This window comes from Megalopta genalis, unplaced genomic scaffold (genome assembly GCF_051020955.1).
Source record: "Megalopta genalis isolate 19385.01 unplaced genomic scaffold, iyMegGena1_principal scaffold0025, whole genome shotgun sequence".
NCBI lineage: Eukaryota > Metazoa > Arthropoda > Insecta > Hymenoptera > Halictidae > Megalopta > Megalopta genalis.
The window spans coordinates 1,198,053-1,217,223 of NW_027476095.1; positions in this window are offsets into that span (position 1 = coordinate 1,198,053).

Below are 19,171 nucleotides of genomic sequence, written 5' to 3' on the forward strand. Positions count from 1 at the left end.
AATGGACAAGTTAACATATGAACAAATGAACAAATGAACAAATGAGCGAGTAGACAAATGAACAAATGATCAAATGAACCATTGACCGAATGAAGAAACAATAAAATGAACATATGAACAAATGAACGAATTATCATTTGAACAAATGAACATATGTACAAAAGGACGAATGAACAAATGAAAAGATGCACAAATGTACATATGAACATATGAACAAATGAACAAATGAACAAATGAACAAATGAACAAATGAACAAATGAACAAATGAACAAATGAACAAGAGAACTAATGAACAAATGAACAAATGAACAAATGAACAAATGGAGAAATGAACAAATGAACGAATGAACAACATAAGAAATGAAGAATTGAAGAAATGAACAAATCCAAAAATGGACAAATGAACAAATGAACAAATCCAAAAATGGACAAATGAACAAATTAACAAATCCAAAAATGGACAAATGAACAAATGAACAAATGAACAAATGATCAAATGAACAAATGAACAAATGAACAAATGAACAAATGAACAAATGAACAAATGAACAAATGAACAAATGAACAAATGAACAAATGAACAAATGAACAAATGAACAAATGAACAAATGAACAAACGAACAAATGAACATATGAACAAATGAACAAACGAACGAATGTACAAATGGACAAATGAACAAATGAACAAATGAACAAATGAATAAATGAACAAATGAATAAATGAACAAATGAACAAATGAACAAATGAACAAATGAATACGTTGAGAAATGAACAAACAATCAAATGAACATATGAACAAATGAACAAATGAACAAATGAACCAATAAACAAATAAACAAATGAACAAATGAACACATGAACAAATGAACAAATGAACAAATGAACAAATGAACAAATGAACAAATGAACAAATGATCAAATGAACCATTGACCGAATGAAGAAACAATCAAATGAACATATGAACAAATGAACGAATTATCATTTGAACAAATGAACATATGTACAAAAGGACGAATGAACAAATGAAAAGATGCACAAATGTACATATGAACAAATGATCAAATGAACAAATGAACAAATGAACAAATGAACAAATGAACAAATGAACAAATGAACAAGAGAACTAATGAACAACTGAACAAATGAACAAATGGAGAAATGAACAAATGAACGAATGAACAACATAAGAAATGAAGAATTGTAGAAATGAACAAATCCAAAAATGGACAAATGAACAAATGAAAAATCCAAAAATGGACAAATGAACAAATTAACAAATCCAAAAATGGACAAATGAACAAATGAACAAATGAACAAATGAACAAATGAACAAATGAACAAATGAACGAATGAACAAATGAACAAATGAACCAATAAACAAATAAACAAATGAACAAATGTACAAATGTAAAATAAACAAATGAATAAGTTGACAAATGAACAAACAATCAAATGAACATATGAACAAATGAACAAATAAACAAATGGACAAATGAACAAATGAACAACTTAAGAAATGAAGAATTGAAGAAATGAACAAATCCAAAAATGGACAAGTTAACATATGAACAAATGAACAAATGAACAAATGAGCGAGTAGACAAATGAACAAATGATCAAATGAACCATTGACCGAATGAAGAAACAATCAAATGAACATATGAACAAATGAACGAATTATCATTTGAACAAATGAACATATGTACAAAAGGACGAATGAACAAATGAAAAGATGCACAAATGTACATATGAACATATGAACAAATGAACAAATGAACAAATGAACAAATGAACAAATGAACAAATGAACAAATGAACAAATGAACAAATGAACAAATGAACAAATGATCAAATGAACAAATGAACAAATGAACAAATGAACAAATGAACAAATGAACAAATGAACAAATGAACAAATGAACAAATGAACAAATGAACAAATGAACAAATGAACAAATGAACAAATGAACAAACGAACAAATGAACATATGAAAAAATGAACAAACGAACGAATGTACAAATGGACAAATGAACAAATGAACAAATGAACAAATGAATAAATGAACAAATGAACAAATGAACAAATGAACAAATGAATACGTTGAGAAATGAACAAACAATCAAATGAACATATGAACAAATGAACAAATGAACAAATGAACCAATAAACAAATAAACAAATGAACAAATGAACACATGAACAAATGAACAAATGAACAAATGAACAAATGAACAAATGAACAAATGAACAAATGATCAAATGAACCATTGACCGAATGAAGAAACAATCAAATGAACATATGAACAAATGAACGAATTATCATTTGAACAAATGAACATATGTACAAAAGGACGAATGAACAAATGAAAAGATGCACAAATGTACATATGAACAAATGAACAAATGAACAAATGAACAAATGAACAAATGAACAAATGAACAAGAGAACTAATGAACAAATGAACAAATGAACAAATGGAGAAATGAACAAATGAACGAATGAACAACATAAGAAATGAAGAATTGTAGAAATGAACAAATCCAAAAATGGACAAATGAACAAATGAAAAATCCAAAAATGGACAAATGAACAAATTAACAAATCCAAAAATGGACAAATGAACAAATGAACAAATGAACAAATGAACAAATGAACAAATGAACAAATGAACAAATGAACGAATGAACAAATGAACAAATGAACCAATAAACAAATAAACAAATGAACAAATGTACAAATGTAAAATAAACAAATGAATAAGTTGACAAATGAACAAACAATCAAATGAACATATGAACAAATGAACAAATAAACAAATGGACAAATGAACAAATGAACAACTTAAGAAATGAAGAATTGAAGAAATGAACAAATCCAAAAATGGACAAGTTAACATATGAACAAATGAACAAATGAACAAATGAGCGAGTAGACAAATGAACAAATGATCAAATGAACCATTGACCGAATGAAGAAACAATCAAATGAACATATGAACAAATGAACGAATTATCATTTGAACAAATGAACATATGTACAAAAGGACGAATGAACAAATGAAAAGATGCACAAATGTACATATGAACATATGAACAAATGAACAAATGAACAAATGAACAAATGAACAAATGAACAAATGAACAAATGAACAAATGAACAAATGAACAAATGAACAAATGAACAAATGAACAAATGAACAAATGAACAAATGATCAAATGAACAAATGAACAAATGAACAAATGAACAAATGATCAAATGAACAAATGAACAAATGAACAAATGAACAAATGAACAAATGAACAAATGATCAAATGAACCATTGACCGAATGAAGAAACAATCAAATGAACATATGAACAAATGAACGAATTATCATTTGAACAAATGAACATATGTACAAAAGGACGAATGAACAAATGAAAAGATGCACAAATGTACATATGAACATATGAACAAATGAACAAATGAACAAATGAACAAATGAACAAATGAACAAATGAACAAATGAACAAATGAACAAATGATCAAATGAACAAATGAACAAATGAACAAATGAACAAATGAACAAATGAACAAATGAACAAATGAACAAATGATCAAATGAACAAATGATCAAATGAACAAATGAACAAATGATCAAATGAACAAATGAACAAATGAACAAATGAACAAATGAACAAATGAACAAATGAACAAATGAACAAATGTACAAATGTAAAATAAACAAATGAATAAGTTGAGAAATGAACAAACAATCAAATGAACATATGAACAAATGAACAAATAAACAAATGGACAAATGAACAAATGAACAACTTAAGAAATGAAGAATTGAAGAAATGAACAAATCCAAAAATGGACAAGTTAACATATGAACAAATGAACAAATGAACAAATGAGCGAGTAGACAAATGAACAAATGATCAAATGAACCATTGACCGAATGAAGAAACAATCAAATGAACATATGAACAAATGAACGAATTATCATTTGAACAAATGAACATATGTACAAAAGGACGAATGAACAAATGAAAAGATGCACAAATGTACATATGAACAAATGAACAAATGAACAAATGAACAAATGAACAAATGAACAAATGAACAAATGAACAAGAGAACTAATGAACAAATGAACCAATGAACAAATGGAGAAATGAACAAATGAACGAATGAACAACATAAGAAATGAAGAATTGTAGAAATGAACAAATCCAAAAATGGACAAATGAACAAATGAAAAATCCAAAAATGGACAAATGAACAAATTAACAAATCCAAAAATGGACAAATGAACAAATGAACAAATGAACAAATGAACAAATGAACAAATGAACAAATGAACAAATGAACGAATGAACAAATGAACAAATGAACCAATAAACAAATAAACAAATGAACAAATGTACAAATGTAAAATAAACAAATGAATAAGTTGACAAATGAACAAACAATCAAATGAACATATGAACAAATGAACAAATAAACAAATGGACAAATGAACAAATGAACAACTTAAGAAATGAAGAATTGAAGAAATGAACAAATCCAAAAATGGACAAGTTAACATATGAACAAATGAACAAATGAACAAATGAGCGAGTAGACAAATGAACAAATGATCAAATGAACCATTGACCGAATGAAGAAACAATCAAATGAACATATGAACAAATGAACGAATTATCATTTGAACAAATGAACATATGTACAAAAGGACGAATGAACAAATGAAAAGATGCACAAATGTACATATGAACATATGAACAAATGAACAAATGAACAAATGAACAAATGAACAAATGAACAAATGAACAAATGAACAAATGAACAAGAGAACTAATGAACAAATGAACAAATGAACAAATGAACAAATGGAGAAATGAACAAATGAACGAATGAACAACATAAGAAATGAAGAATTGAAGAAATGAACAAATCCAAAAATGGACAAATGAACAAATGAACAAAGCCAAAAGTGGACAAATGAACAAATGAACAAATGAACAAGTGAACAAATGAACAAATGAACAAATGAACAAATGATCAAATGAACAAATGATCAAATGAACAAATGAACAAATGATCAAATGAACAAATGAACAAATGAACAAATGAACAAATGAACAAATGAACAAATGAACAAATGTACAAATGTAAAATAAACAAATGAATAAGTTGAGAAATGAACAAACAATCAAATGAACATATGAACAAATGAACAAATAAACAAATGGACAAATGAACAAATGAACAACTTAAGAAATGAAGAATTGAAGAAATGAACAAATCCAAAAATGGACAAGTTAACATATGAACAAATGAACAAATGAACAAATGAGCGAGTAGACAAATGAACAAATGATCAAATGAACCATTGACCGAATGAAGAAACAATCAAATGAACATATGAACAAATGAACGAATTATCATTTGAACAAATGAACATATGTACAATAGGACGAATGAACAAATGAAAAGATGCACAAATGTACATATGAACATATGAACAAATGAACAAATGAACAAATGAACAAATGAACAAATGAACAAATGAACAAATGAACAAATGAACAAATGAACAAATGAACAAATTAACAAATGAACAAATGAACAAGAGAACTAATGAACAAATGAACAAATGAACAAATGAACAAATGGAGAAATGAACAAATGAACGAATGAACAACATAAGAAATGAAGAATTGAAGAAATGAACAAATCCAAAAATGGACAAATGAACAAATGAACAAATCCAAAAGTGGACAAATGAACAAATTAACAAATCCAAAAATGGACAAATGAACAAATGAACAAATGAACAAATGAACAAATGATCAAATGAACAAATGATCAAATGAACAAATGAACAAATGAACAAATGAACAAATGAACAAATGAACAAATGAACAAATGAACAAATGAACAAATGAACAAATGAACTAATGAACAAATGAACAAATGAACAAATGAACAAATGAACAAATGAACAAATGAACAAATGAACAAATGAACAAATGAACAAATGAACAAATAAAAAGATGAACAAATGAACGAATGAACAAATGAACAAATGAACCAAAAAACAAATTATCAAATGAACAAATGAACAAATGAACATTTGGACAAATGAATAAATGTACAATTGGACATATGAACAAATGAACAAATGAACAAATGAACAAATGAACAAATGAACAAATGAACAAATGAACAAATGAACAAATGAAGAAATGAACAAATGAACAAATGAAAAAATGAACAAATGAACAGATGATCAAATGAACAAATGAAGAAATGAAGAAATGAACAAATGAACAAATGAACAAATGAACAAATGAACAAATGAACAAATGAACAAATGAACAAATGAACAAATGAACAAATGAACAAATGAACAAGAGAACTAATGAACAAATGAACAAATGAACAAATGAACAAATGGAGAAATGAACAAATGAACGAATGAACAACATAAGAAATGAAGAATTGAAGAAATGAACAAATCCAAAAATGGACAAATGAACAAATGAACAAATCCAAAAGTGGACAAATGAACAAATTAACAAATCCAAAAATGGACAAATGAACAAATGAACAAATGAACAAATGAACAAATGATCAAATGAACAAATGATCAAATGAACAAATGAACAAATGAACAAATGATCAAATGAACAAATGAACAAATGAACAAATGAACAAATGAACAAATGAACAAATGAACAAATGAACAAATGAACTAATGAACAAATGAACAAATGAACAAATGAACAAATGAACAAATGAACAAATGAACAAATAAAAAAATGAACAAATGAACAAATGAACAAATGAACAAATGAACAAATGAACAAATGAACAAATGAACAAATGAACAAATGAACAAATGAACAATTGAACAAATGAACAAATGAACAAACTAACAAATGAACTAATGAACAAATGAACAAACGAACGAATGGACAAATGAACAAATGAACAAACGAACAAATGAACAAATGAACAAATGAACAAGTGAACAAATGAACAAATGAACAAATGAACAAATGAACAAATGAACAAATGAACAAATGAACAAATGAACAAATGAACAAACGAACAAATGAACATATGAACAAATGAACAAACGAACGAGTGTACAAATGGACAAATGAACAAATGAACAAATGAACAAATGAACAAATGAACAAATGGAGAAATGAACAAATGAACGAATGAACAACATAAGAAATGAAGAATTGAAGAAATGAACAAATCCAAAAATGGACAAATGAACAAATGAACAAATCCAAAAATGGACAAATGAACAAATTAACAAATCCAAAAATGGACAAATGAACAAATGAACAAATGAACAAATGAACAAATGAACAAATGAACAAATGAACAAATGAACAAATGAACAAATGAACAAATGATCAAATGAACAAATGAACAAATGAACAAATGAACAAATGAACAAATGAACAAATGAACAAATGAACAAAAGAACAAATGAACAAATGAACAAATGAACAAATGAACAAATGAACAAATGAACAAATGAACAAATGAACTAATGAACAAATGAACAAATGAACAAATGAACAAATGAACAAATGAACAAATGAACAAATGAACAAATGAACAAATGAACAAATGAACAAATGAACAAATGAACAAATGAACAAATGAACAAATGAACAAATGAACAAATGAACAAATGAACAAATGAACAAATGAACAAATGAACAAATGAACAAATGAACAAACGAACAAATGAACATATGAACAAATGAACAAACGAACGAATGTACAAATGAATACGTTGAGAAATGAACAAACAATCAAATGAACATATGAACAAATGAACAAATGAACAAATGAACAAATGAATACGTTGAGAAATGAACAAACAATCAAATGAACATATGAACAACTGAACAACTGAACAAATGAACAAATGAACAAATGAACAAATGAACCAATAAACAAATAAACAAATGAACAAATGAACAAATGAACTAATGAACAAATGAACAAATGAACAAATGAACAAATGAACAAATGAACAAATGAACAAATGAACAAATGAACAAATGAACAAATGAACAAATGAACAAATGAACAAATGAACAAATGAACAAATGAACAAATGAACAAATGAACAAATGAACAAATGAACAAATGAACAAATGAACAAATAAACAAATGAACGAATGAACAAATCAACAAATGAACAAATGAACGAATGAACAAATGGAGAAATGAACAAATGAACGAATGAACAACATAAGAAATGAAGAATTGAAGAAATGAACAAATCCAAAAATGGACAAATGAACAAATGAACAAATCCAAAAGTGGACAAATGAACAAATTAACAAATCCAAAAATGGACAAATGAACAAATGAACAAATGAACAAATGAACAAATGATCAAATGAACAAATGAACAAATGAACAAATGATCAAATGAACAAATGAACAAATGAACAAATGAACAAATGAACAAATGAACAAATGAACAAATGAACAAATGAACTAATGAACAAATGAACAAATGAACAAATGAACAAATGAACAAATGAACAAATGAACAAATGAACAAATGAACAAATAAAAAAATGAACAAATGAACGAATGAACAAATGAACAAATGAACCAAAAAACAAATTATCAAATGAACAAATGAACAAATGAACATTTGGACAAATGAATAAATGTACAATTGGACATATGAACAAATGAACAAATGAACAAATGAACAAATGAACAAATGAACAAATGAACAAATGAACAAATGAAGAAATGAACAAATGAACAAATGAACAAATGAACAAATGAACAAATGAACAAATGAACAAATGAACAAATGAACAAATGAACAAATGAACAAATGAACAAATGAACAAATGAACAAATAAACAAATGAACGAATGAACAAATCAACAAATGAACAAATGAACGAATGAACAAATGTACAAATGAACAAATGAACAAACAAACAGATGAACAAATGAACATTTGGACAAATGAACAAATGAACAAACAAACAGATGAACAAATGAACATTTGGACAAATGAACAAGTGAACAAATGAACAAATGAACAAATGAACAAATGAACAAATGAACAATTGAACAAATGAACATATGAACAAATGAACTAATGAAGAAATGAACAAATGAACAAATGAACAAATGAACAAATGAACAAATGAACAAATGAACAAATGAACAAATAAACAAATGAACAAATGAACAAATGAACAAATGAACAAATGAACAAATGAACAAATGAACATGTGAACAAATGAACAAATGAACATATGAACAAATGAACAAATGAACAAATGAACCAATAAACAAATAAACAAATGAACTAATGAACACATGAACAAATGAACAAATGAACAAATGAACAAATGAACAAATGAACAAATGAACAAATGAACAAATGAACAAATGAACAAATGAACAAATGAGCAAATGAACAAATGTACAAATGAACAAATGAACAAATGAACGAATGAACAAATCAACAAATGAACGAGTGAACAAATCAACAAATGAACAAATCAGCAAATGAACAAATGAACAAATGAACCAATAAACAAATAAACAAATGAACAAATGAACAAATGAACAAATGAACAAATGAACAAATGAACAAATGAACAAATGGACAAATGAACAAATGAACAAATGAACAAATGAACAAATGAACAAATGAACAAATGAATACGTTGAGAAATGAACAAACAATCAAATGAACATATGAACAAATGAACAAATGAACAAATGAACAAATGAACAAATGACCAAATGAACAAATGAATACGTTGAGAAATGAACAAACAATCAAATGAACATATGAACAAATGAACAAATGAACAAATGAACCAATAAACAAATAAACAAATGAACAAATGAACAAATGAACTAATGAACAAATGAACAAATGAACAAATGAACAAATGAACAAATGAACAAATGAACAAATGAACAAATGAACAAATGAACAAATGAACAAATGAACAAATGAACAAATGAACAAATGAACAAATGAACAAATGAACAAATGAACAAATGAACAAATGAACAAATGAACAAATGAACAAATGAACAAATGAACAAATGAACAAGAGAACTAATGAACAAATGAACAAATGAACAAATGAACAAATGGAGAAATGAACAAATGAACGAATGAACAACATAAGAAATGAAGAATTGAAGAAATGAACAAATCCAAAAATGGACAAATGAACAAATGAACAAATCCAAAAGTGGACAAATGAACAAATTAACAAATCCAAAAATGGACAAATGAACAAATGAACAAATGAACAAATGAACAAATGATCAAATGAACAAATGATCAAATGAACAAATGAACAAATGAACAAATGATCAAATGAACAAATGAACAAATGAACAAATGAACAAATGAACAAATGAACAAATGAACAAATGAACAAATGAACAAATGAACTAATGAACAAATGAACAAATGAACAAATGAACAAATGAACAAATGAACAAATGAACAAATGAACAAATGAACAAATGAACAAATAAAAAAATGAACAAATGAACGAATGAACAAATGAACAAATGAACCAAAAAACAAATTATCAAATGAACAAATGAACAAATGAACATTTGGACAAATGAATAAATGTACAATTGGACATATGAACAAATGAACAAATGAACAAATGAACAAATGAACAAATGAACAAATGAACAAATGAACAAATGAAGAAATGAACAAATGAACAAATGAACAAATGAACAAATGAACAAATGAACAAATGAACAAATGAACAAATGAACAAATGAACAAATGAACAAATGAACAAATGAACAAATAAACAAATGAACGAATGAACAAATCAACAAATGAACAAATGAACGAATGAACAAATGTACAAATGAACAAATGAACAAACAAACAGATGAACAAATGAACATTTGGACAAATGAACAAATGAACAAACAAACAGATGAACAAATGAACATTTGGACAAATGAACAAGTGAACAAATGAACAAATGAACAAATGAACAAATGAACAAATGAACAATTGAACAAATGAACATATGAACAAATGAACTAATGAAGAAATGAACAAATGAACAAATGAACAAATGAACAAATGAACAAATGAACAAATGAACAAATGAACAAATAAACAAATGAACAAATGAACAAATGAACAAATGAACAAATGAACAAATGAACAAATGAACAAATGAACATGTGAACAAATGAACAAATGAACATATGAACAAATGAACAAATGAACAAATGAACCAATAAACAAATAAACAAATGAACTAATGAACACATGAACAAATGAACAAATGAACAAATGAACAAATGAACAAATGAACAAATGAACAAATGAACAAATGAACAAATGAACAAATGAACAAATGAACAAATGAGCAAATGAACAAATAAACAAATGAACAAATGAACAAATCAGCAAATGAACAAATGAACAAATGAACCAATAAACAAATAAACAAATGAACAAATGAACAAATGAACAAATGAACAAATGAGCAAATGAACAAATGAACAAATGAACAAATGAACAAATGAACAAATGAACAAATGAACAAGTGAACAAATGAACAAATGAACAAATGAACAAATGAACAAATGAACAAATGAACAAATGAACAAATGAACAAATGAACAAATGAACAAATGAACAAATGAACAAATGAACAAATGAACAAATGAACAAATGAACAAATGAACAAATGAACAAATGAACAAATGAACAAATGAACAAATGAACAAATGAACAAATGAACCAATGAACAAATGAACAAATGGACAAATGATCAAATGAACAAGTGAACAAACGAACAAATGAACAAACGAACAAATGAACAAATGAACAAATGAACAAATGAACAAATGAACAAATGAACCAATAAACAAATATACAAATGAACAAATGAACAAATGAACAAATGAACAAATGTACAAATGAACAAATGAACAAATGAACAAATGAACAAATGAACAAATGAACAAATGAACAAATGAACAAATGAACAAATGAACAAATGAACAAATGAACAAATGAACAAATGAACAAATGAACAAATGAACAAATGAACAAATGAACAAATGAACAAATGAACAAATGAACAAATGAACAAGTGAACAAATGAACAAGTGAACAAATGAACAAATGAACAAAATAACAAATGAACAAACGAACGAATGAACAAACGAACGAATGGACAAATGAACAAATGAACAAACGAACAAATGAACAAATGAACAAATGAACAAGTGTACAAATGAACAAATGAACAAATGAACAAATGAACAAATGAACAAATGAACAAATGAACAAATGAACAAATGAACAAATGAACAAATGAACAAATGAACAAATGAACAAATGAACAAATGAACAAATGAACAAATGAACAAATGAACAAATGAACAAATGAACAAATGAACAAATGAACAAATGAACAAATGAACAAATGAACAAATGAACAAATGAGCAAATGAACAAATGAACAAATGAACGAATGAACAAATGAACGAATGAACAAATGAACGAATGAACAAATGAACAAATGAACAAATGAACGAATGAACAAATGAACGAATGAACCAATGAACAAATGAACAAATGAACAAATGAACAAATGAACAAATGAACAAATGAACAAATGAACAAATGAACAAATGAACAAATGAACAAATGAACAAATGAACAAATGAACAAATGAACAAATGAACAAATGAACAAATGAACAAATGAACAAATGAACAAATGAACAAATGAACAAATGAACAAATGAACAAATGAACAAATGAACAAATGAACAAATGAACAAATGATCAAATCAACGAATGAACAAATCAACGAATGAACAAATCAACGAATGAACAAATCAACGAATGAACAAATCAACGAATGAACAAATCAACAAATGAACAAATGAACGAACGAACAAATGAACGAACGAACAAATGAACGAACGAACAAATGAACAAATGAACAAATGAACAAATGAACAAATGAACAAATGAACAAATGAACAAATGAACAAATGAACAAATGAACAAATGAACAAATGAACAAATGAACAAATGAACAAATGAACAAATGAACAAATGAACAAATGAACAAATGAACTAATGAACAAATGAACAAATGAACAAATGAACAAATGAACAAATGAACAAATGAACAAATGAACAAATGAACAAATGAACAAATGAACAAATGAACAAATGAACAAATGTACAAATGAACAAATGAACAAATGAACGAATGAACAAATCAACAAATGAACGAATGAACAAATCAACAAATGAACAAATCAGCAAATGAACAAATGAACAAATGAACCAATAAACAAATAAACAAATGAACAAATGAACAAATGAACAAATGAACATATGAACAAATGAACAAATGAACAAATGAACAAATGAACAAATGAACAAATGAACAAATAAACAAATGAACAAATGTACAAATGTACAAATGAACAAATGAACAAATGAACAAAGGAATAAATGAACAAATGAACAAATGAACAAATGAACAAATGGACAAATGAACAAATGAACAAATGAATAAATGAACAAATGAACAAATGAAAAAAATGAACAAATGAACAAATGGAGAAATGAACAAATGAACGAATGAACAACATAAGAAATGAAGAATTGAAGAAATGAACAAATCCAAAAATGGACAAATGAACAAATGAACAAATGAATAAGTTGTGAATTGAACAAACAATCAAATGAACATATGAACAACTGATCAAATGAACAAATGATCAAATGAACAAATTGACGAACGAACAAATGAACAAATGAACAACTCAAGAAATGAAGAATTGAAGAAATGAACAAATCCAAAAATGGATCAATTAACATATGAACAAATGAATAAATGAACAAATGAACAAATGAACAAATGAACAAATGAACAAATGAACAAATGAACAAATGAACAAATGAACAAATGAACAAATGAACAAATGAACTAAAGAACAAATGAACAAATGAACAAATGAACAAATGAACAAATGAACAAATGAACAAATGAACAAATGAACAAATGAACAAATGAACAAATGGACAAATGAACAAATGAACAAATGAACAAATGAACAAATGAACAAATGAACAAATGAACAAATGAACAAATGAACATGTGAACATGTGAACAAATGAACAAATGAACAAATGAACAAATGAACATATGAACAAATGAATAAATGAATAAATGAACAAATGAACAAATGAACAAATGAACAAATGAACAAATGAACCAATAAACAAATAAACAAATGAACAAATAAACAAATGAACAAATGAACAAATGAACAAATGAACAAATGAACCAATAAACAAGTAAACAAATGTACAAATGAACAAATGAACAAACGAACAAATGAACAAATGAACAAACGAACGAATGGACAAATGAACAAATGAACAAATGAACGAATGAACTAATGAACGAATGAACGAATGAACAAATGAACAAATGAACAAATGAACAAATGAACAAATGAACAAATGAACAAGTGAACAAATGAACAAATGAATAAATGGACAAATGAACAAATGAACAAATGAACAAATGAACAAATGAACAAATGAACAAATGAACAAATGAACAAATGAACAAATGAACAAATGAACAAATGAACAAATCAACAAATGAACAAATGAACGAATGAACAAATCAACAAATGAACAAATCAACAAATTAACAAATGAACACATGTACAAATGAACAAATGAACACATGTACAAATGAACAAATGAACAAATGAACAAATGAACAAATGAACAAATGAACAAATGAACAAATGAACAAATGTACAAATGAACAAATGAACGAATGAACAAATCAACAAATGAACGAATGAACAAATCAACAAATGAACAAATCAGCAAATGAACAAATGAACAAATGAACCAATAAACAAATAAACAAATGAACAAATGAACAAATGAACAAATGAACAAATGAACAAATGAACAAATGAACAAATGAACAAATGAACAAATGAACAAATGAACAAATGAACAAATGAACAAATGAACAAATGAACAAATGAACAAATGAACAAATGAACAAATGAACAAATGAACAAATGAACAAATGAACAAATGAACAAATGAACAAATGAACAAATGAACAAATGAACAAATGAACAAATGAACAAATGAACAAATGAACAAATGAACAAATGAACAAATGAACAAATGAACAAATGAACAAATGAACAAATGAACAAATGAACAAATGAACAAATGAACAAATGAACAAATGAACAAATGAACAAATGAACAAATGAACAAATGAACAAATGAACAAATGAACAAATGAACAAATGAACAAATGAACAAATGAACAAATGAACAAATGAACAAATGAACAAATGAACAAATGAACAAATGAACAAATGAACAAATGAACAAATGAACAAATGAACAAATGAACAAATGAACAAATGAACAAATGAACAAATGAACAAATGAACAAATGAACAAATGAACAAATGAACAAATGAACAAATGAACAAATGAACAAATGAACAAATGAACAAATGAACAAATGAACAAATGAACAAATGAACAAATGAACAAATGAACAAATGAACAAATGAACAAATGAACAAATGAAGAAATGAACAAATGAACAAATGAACAAATGAACAAATGAACAAATGAACAAATGAACAAATGAACAAATGAACAAATGAACAAATGAACAAATGAACAAATGAACAAATAAACAAATGAACGAATGAACAAATCAACAAATGAACAAATGAACGAATGAACAAATGTACAAATGAACAAATGAACAAACAAACAGATGAACAAATGAACATTTGGACAAATGAACAAATGAACAAACAAACAGATGAACAAATGAACATTTGGACAAATGAACAAGTGAACAAATGAACAAATGAACAAATGAACAAATGAACAAATGAACAATTGAACAAATGAACATATGAACAAATGAACTAATGAAGAAATGAACAAATGAACAAATGAACAAATGAACAAATGAACAAATGAACAAATGAACAAATGAACAAATGAACAAATGAACAAATGAACAAATGAACAAATGAACAAATGAACAAATGAACAAATGAACATGTGAACAAATGAACAAATGAACAAATGAACAAATGAACAAGTGAACAAATGAACAAATGAACAAATGAACAAATGAACAAATGAACAAATGAACAAATGAACAAATGAACAAATGAACAAATGAACAAATGAACAAATGAACAAATGAACAAATGAACCAATAAACAAATAAACAAATGAACAAATGAACAAATGAACAAATGAGCAAATGAACAAATGAACAAATGAACAAATGAACAAGTGAACAAATGAACAAATGAACAAATGAACAAATGAACAAATGAACAAATGAACAAATGAACAAATGAACAAATGAACAAATGAACAAATGAACAAATGAACAAATGAACAAATGAACAAATGAACAAATGAACAAATGAACAAATGAACAAATGAACAAATGAACAAATGAACAAATGAACAAATGAACAAATGAACCAATGAACAAATGATCAAATGAACAAGTGAACAAACGAACAAATGAACAAACGAACAAATGAACAAATGAACAAATGAACAAATGAACAAATGAACAAATGAACAAATGAACAAATGAACAAATGAACCAATAAACAAATATACAAATGAACAAATGAACAAATGAACAAATGAACAAATGTACAAATGAACAAATGAACATATGAACAAATGAAAAAATGAACAAATGAACAGATGATCAAATGAACAAATGAAGAAATGATCAAATGAACAAATGAAGAAATGAAGAAATGAACAAATGAACAAATGAACAAATGAACAAATGAACAAATGAACAAATGAACAAATGAACAAATGAACAAATGAACAAATGAACGAATGAACAAATGAACGAATGAACAAATGAACCAATGAACAAATGAACAAATGAACAAATGAACAAATGAACAAATGTACAAATGAACAAATGAACAAATGAACGAATGAACAAATCAACAAATGAACGAGTGAACAAATCAACAAATGAACAAATCAGCAAATGAACAAATGAACAAATGAACCAATAAACAAATAAACAAATGAACAAATGAACAAATGAACAAATGAACAAATGAACAAATGAACAAATGAACAAATGAACAAATGAACAAATGAACAAATGAACAAATGAACAAATGAACAAATGAACAAATGAACAAATGAACAAATGAATACGTTGAGAAATGAACAAACAATCAAATGAACATATGAACAAATGAACAAATGAACAAATGAACAAATGAACAAATGAACAAATGACCAAATGAACAAATGAATACGTTGAGAAATGAACAAACAATCAAATGAACATATGAACAAATGAACAAATGAACAAATGAACCAATAAACAAATGAACAAATGAACAAATGAACAAATATACAAATGAACAAATGAACAAATGAACAAATGAACAAATGTACAAATGAACAAATGAACAAATGAACAAATGAACAAATGAAAAAATGAACAAATGAACAGATGAGCAAATGAACAAATGAACAAATGAAGAAATGAAGAAATGAACAAATGAACAAATGAACAAATGAACAAATGAACAAATGAACAAATGAACAAATGAACAAATGAACAAATGAACAAATGAACAAATGAACAAATGAACAAATGAACAAATGAACAAATGAACAAATGAACTAATGAACAAATGAACAAATGAAAAAATGTACAAATGAACAAATGAACAAATGAACGAATGAACAAATCAACAAATGAACGAATGAACAAATCAACAAACGAACAAATCAGCAAATGAACAAATGAACAAATGAACCAATAAACAAATAAACAAATGAACAAATGAACAAATGAACAAATGAACAAATGAACAAATGAACAAATGAACAAATGAACAAATGAACAAATGAACAAATGAACAAATGAACAAATGAACAAATGAACAAATGAACAAATGAACAAATGAACAAATGAACAAATGAACAAATGAACAAATGAACAAATGAACAAATGAACAAATGAACAAATGAACAAATGAACAAATAAACAAATGAACGAATGAACAAATCAACAAATGAACAAATGAACGAATGAACAAATGAACAAATGTACAAATGAACAAATGAACAAACAAACAGATGAACAAATGAACATTTGGACAAATGAACAAATGAACAAACAAACAGATGAACAAATGAACATTTGGACAAATGAACAAGTGAACATTTGGACAAATGAACAAGTGAACAAATGAACAAATGAACAAATGAACAAATGAACAAATGAACAAATGAACAAATGAACATATGAACAAATGAACTAATGAAGAATTGAACAAATGAACAAATGAACAAATGAACAAATGAACAAATGAACAAATGAACAAATGAACAAATGAACAAATGAACAAATGAACAAATGAACAAATGAACAAATGAACAAATGAACAAATGAACAAATGAACAAATGAACAAATGAACAAATGAACATGTGAACAAATGAACAAATGAACATATGAACAAATGAACAAATGAACAAATGAACCAATAAACAAATAAACAAATGAACAAATGAACACATGAACAAATGAACAAATGAACAAATGAACAAATGAACAAATGAACAAATGAACAAATGAACAAATGAACAAATGAACTAATGAACAAATGAACAAATGAACAAATGAACAAATGAACAAATGAACAAATGAACAAATGAACAAATGAACAAATGAACAAATGAACAAATGAACAAATGAACAAATGAACAAATGAACAAATGAACAAATGAACAAATGAACAAATGAACAAATGAACAAATGAACAAATGAACAAATGAACAAATGAACAAATGAACAAATGAACAAATGAACAAATGAACAAATGAACAAATGAACAAATGAACAAATGAACAAATGAACAAATGAACAAATGAACAAATGAACAAATGAACAAATGAACAAATGAACAAATGAACAAATGAACAAATGAACAAATGAACAAATGAACAAACGAACAAACGAACAAATGAACAAA